We start from the raw sequence: 5,070 nt of genomic DNA on the forward strand, positions 1-5,070 counted from the left end.
GAAGGGACTCCTGCCTGCATCAAGGTCTGCTGCTTTCTACTCTGGTTTATTAGAAAGGGAGTATTTTGGAAGGTTGGTCTTGGAGCTGAGGAAAATGTGGTGAAGTTCCAAAACAAGAAACAAAAAGATGAGCCAATCCCACCCCTCCCGCCACACACAGTGAATCAATAAACCTAAGTCAAGAAATATTCTTGTCCACTCCCTCTTTCCATTGTCTCTTTATTCGTAACTTTAATGTTAGCTTGCTGAAACCACTTGTTATTCTGCTGCTCTTCTTCTTATAGATGTGGTTTAACTATGAAGTATAAGTACCTGCTTGGTTTGTTAATTTCACATACTGCTCTTTGAGTCTTTATACATGAATGTAGATGTACAAAGACCTATTGTCTTGCTGCACGGCTTTTGAATTTCAAAAAAACTACCTCTTTTTATTTGGGAGGGAAGAAGCAGAAAAATGAAAATAAACGAGTCAACTTTCCTGCAGAGATTCTCTTAACCAACATCACAATCCACAAAAACTTCCACAGTCCTGTCCCCATGTGTTGTGGGTTCCCACACATCACAGAATATGAGCCCAGTGCTAAAGGGACCTTCAAGAAATGTTTCAGACACTGGGGTTGTGCCACTTTTTATGCTTATGTCTTGTAAGAAAGGCATAAAAAGGTTCTTCTCTGAAAAAAAGTGAGAGGGTTCTGCCTCTTTTTCAGTCTTAGGAATGCCAGTGCTGTTACCTACCTGCCAGTGCTATGGCTTTTGTGATCGGTTTTCAGTCTTTTTTTTTTCATTTACAGATCCCCAAAAATTTCAGATGGAAGTGTATACCCCTTTGGAAATCATAGCCATAGTCTGCGTCTCCCTGGGGGTCCACAAACCACAGATTGAAACCATTAACAGCAACGAAGGGTCCTGTGGCACCCTATAGACTAGCAGAAAAGTCTATAAGGTGCCACAGGACCCTTTGTTTCTGTTACAGATCCAGAGTAACACGGCTACCCCCCAATAATTGAAACCATTGTGTGAGAGGGACTCAGCTATTTCAGTGCATGTTCATTGAGAGCTCTCTTACATCTTAATTGAAAGTGGTGGTGTGTGTGCGGGAGAGCAGGTTGAAACCCCTAACTAAGGCTTCCTCGTGGAAGGCTAATTAAGGATCAGAATTAACAAATACCCAGACTCCTAAAGAGTATCCTTTTACTTTTACATATAGGGTTACCATATTTGAACTTTCAAAAAAGAGAACACCACCTGAGAAGTAGTGTAACTGTCAGTATCTACCAATTCATGTTGGTGTTAGTGTATTAGATACCCTATAACACATTAACACAACCTGAGTTGGTAGACACTGATACAGATACACTCCCTCTCAGGGGTGTCCTCTTTTTGGAAAGTTTAAAAATGGTAACCCTATTTAATAGCTTAACTTTCACTCTCTTGGGATGTCATTAGTCCTCCACTCAAGTCACCACAGAGTTTCCAAGGGCAGACAAGACTGGAATGCGTAACGTCAATATCAAGCAGAAAAAGAAATGACAGCCGCACTTCAAATGTCCTTTTTGCAACATAAAGAACTGCAAAAGGAGGCAGACTTTTTGCAGGCCACCTTTAAAAAGAGAATCCTGGTTATAATATGTTTCCTGGCATGGATGCTCTCAAAGGAAGGAAAGAGCCTGAACTGGATTCCAGTGTGTCTGGGATGAACTCTGGGTACAACCCTCTCAGAGAACGAAGAAAACCAAGAGTGGCTGAGAGCTATGAGCCCTCCCATCCCTCTGCGTTAATTTGGCTTGTAAGGCAAAGTGCCCTGCTTGGCTCCCAGTATGCCTTTTATCTTCCTGTCTCTCTGAGTGGCTGCTCAGCATGCCTTCAGGCACAGCAGCAGCACAGAGCTCCAGCAGGGAGAGGAGTGACCTCTGCCTTCACCCCGCAAACTGAATTAATGCTTAATCCCTGTAAGGATGACCTCACCTTTGGCACCAGATTTACCAAGGAGAGAAGTGCCTGGCACACACACTTTAGCACCCCCCTCCCTCCAACTCAGGAACTGGCTCCCAGTGGTGCCTGTAGAGAGAGGGTGGAGCTGCCTCCGGGCTCAAAGGGAATTTTTCCCCGCCCTCACCTGAAAGCAGTGAGGAAAAACCCTAGCGAAAGCAGCCAGGTCCTAATGCTCAATGTGTTCCCAACCCTATGTTAGCCTGGGCTCCCCACCGCTGCCCCATCTTGCTCTCTCCTGTCTTGGTGTGCAGGGTAAGGCAGAGCGATGTTCTTTGACCCAGAATCAGGAGGGAGCCGTTTCATGATTCAGTCAGGAAGAGGAAGTGGAGCGCCACGCCCTGCTTCTCAACTCCTCTAAGGACACGTTTCCAAAGACCGCTGTATGTGAGTGCCCTAAACAGCACGAGCAGATGCAGTGAACCCACTTCTGGGCTTGAAAAGTTCCCTTTGCATCCCTGCAGCTGCCCAGGAAGCGGGGCGGGGGGAAGCATGTGTGTGTGTGTGAATGAATGAGTGGGAGCGTAGACATCACATTTCACACAATAATGCCTGCCACCTAGTTAAGGCAACTGGGTCATGATCGGGTCTATGGCTATTGGACTGCAAGAGGCTATGAAAACGGTTATTATTTAAGGTTAGTGTCAAATCCAGGCCAGCATCGACAACATTACATCTTCCAGGTGGGCACATCCTTATTATCCTTCCCTCTGTTTGGGGTGTTTCCCATCCTGAACATTCCTGGCTTTCCCTGAGCAGAAGGTCAACACAGCACTTCTCCCCTGTCAGGAGCAGTCACATCCTCCTTTGTTACGGCCCATCTGACAGAAGCACTTCTGTCCCTGCTTGTATTATTGTAGGTATTACACTAGGATCTAGAGATCCTCAGACAAAGATCAGGGTCCCATTGTGTTGAGTGCTGTACAAACATAAGGGAGCAGTCCTTCACCAGAGAGTCTAAGTCTGAATAGACAAGACAGGTAATAAAGGGTGTGAGGAGAAACAGAGGCACAAAGAGTAGCAGTGACTTGTCACACAGTAAGACAAAGTAGAGCTGGGAATAGCACTCAAGTGTAACAGGGCCCTAGTGTTGGGACACTTGCTGGTGACCCAGTGGTTGTTTTAAGGCGCTGAAGGACTGGCTGAGCGACATAACCAAGAGTCACGTGACAACTTCTAAGGTGACCACATTGACCTATGGGAAATATGGGACACTGGCCTCCAGGGATGGGGGCTGCTGTTCCATGTCAGGGCTCCTCAGCGATGGGGGCAGCTGCCCCACAGTGAAGCACCAGGGATGGGGGGATCTGTAGCTTCCTGATGAGGGGGAGTGGGATATGGGAGCTTCACAATCTCCCAGCCAGAGGGCACCAGGGAATGAAGAGGCTGCCCCTTGGCAGAGCTTACCAGTAGTGGGGGCTGCCTCCATGTGGTACCAGGGAATGGGGCAGCCACCCAGCAGAGGAGCTCCCTGGCAGCAGGAGACCCCAGGGAACAGGAACCCCACAAAATACAGGGCAATCAGACCGTTTTCTTAAAAAAGCCAGGACAGCTGTGAGACAGCTTAAATAGGGGCTGTCCCAGGAAAAACGGTCACACTACAGTTTGGCAATAGCACCTTCTATGAAAGGCAGCCAACATAATCAGAAAGGGAGAGGCAGGGCTGGGGTAAGGATCCAGGAAAGGCTTTTGGAAAGATCTGTCAGAAGGCCCTGGCTTTTAGGAAAGAATTATAATGTTGAGGAAAGATTTCGGGGCGGGGGGAGGTGCTGACACTGTTTTGTTACATAAAGAAACTCCAAAGAAGAGGACTGGAGTTCTGCTCCTCTTGGGAACTCTATCTGACATACTGGCCAGTGAATTGGTCCACCAGGTCTCCTGACTCCCAGTCCAGTGCCATGTCCAATAGACCATACTGATTTTCAGCATACACCACCTTTCTGTTATCTAGATCTGGTACTGACCTGGCCACTGCTACCATAGCAGCTAAGTGCCTCACAGTCTTTAATGCTTGTCTCCTCACAGTAGCCCTGTAAGTTAGGGCACTGCTGTTAGCTCTTTTTACAAATGGACAGCTGAGGATAAGTGACTTGTCCAAAGTTACACAGGACAGCTGTGGCACAGCAGGGATTCAAACACAGGTTATTGCATTTCCCACTGGACCATCCTTCCTTAGTAGAGAGTGTGTCCTTCCATTCACAGGGAAGGTCTCTTCTGTACTTGGGCAATCCACTGCATCTCTGAAAGAGGGCTAAGCCATTGGGGAGCATATTTTCCTCTGTGGGATGTAAGGGCTTGTTATTTTCTCTTTCTTCTCTGCTGTCCAATGTTGTGCCTGCCGAGTTTTTCCTTTCTCTTCCTGTCCCCTCCCCCACAAGTATAAAAGCTCACTTAGAGAACAAAAGCGCTTTCCTTGCCAGCGGAGTATAGGCAGCAGGCACTGCAGCCACTGAATAAAAACACATCATCCTGTGAGAGACCGGGCACATGACTCTCCACAGGCCCACACCTTGTCAACGTATTGATCCTAGTGTGCATGCTGATTTGGTACCATTTTCAGTCTGCTCTGCTCTGTTGTAAATGACTGCACAACGCAAAGGGCACAGCGATTCAGTGTGTCTGTGCGTATGCATATATAGACCTGCTGTTTTGGAAAGACGATATTCCTGGAGTAAGGGTGGGGAGAGAGAGTAGGTTGCTCCAGACAGGAAGGAGGACCTAGACTTGGAAAGGTGCCCTAGTCAGTACATACTCATGAGGAGGCAGGTAATGACAACAATACTATTTATGGTTCTTTGTGACAACTGTAGCCTTATGTAGGCAAGGGAGGCCTTCACAGAGGTCAGAGAGGCAGAGCTTGGAGGGCCACTATTGGTACATTTGCTCCCCTGCTCTGTGCTGGAGAAGCCCACTAACCTCTTCGCTGGGACAAGCCCTGGAAAACCTCACTGAAAGTACAAAGAAACCACCCACCCATACTCCTCCCCTCCATCCCCGCCTCCTACAGACTGTAGCCACATAGCAGCACAATGACCTCATCTGTGACCTGCACAGTATGTGAGGAAGTGAGCAGCCTCAGAG

Source organism: Carettochelys insculpta, chromosome 1 (assembly GCF_033958435.1).
Source record: "Carettochelys insculpta isolate YL-2023 chromosome 1, ASM3395843v1, whole genome shotgun sequence".
NCBI classification, from domain to species: domain Eukaryota; kingdom Metazoa; phylum Chordata; order Testudines; family Carettochelyidae; genus Carettochelys; species Carettochelys insculpta.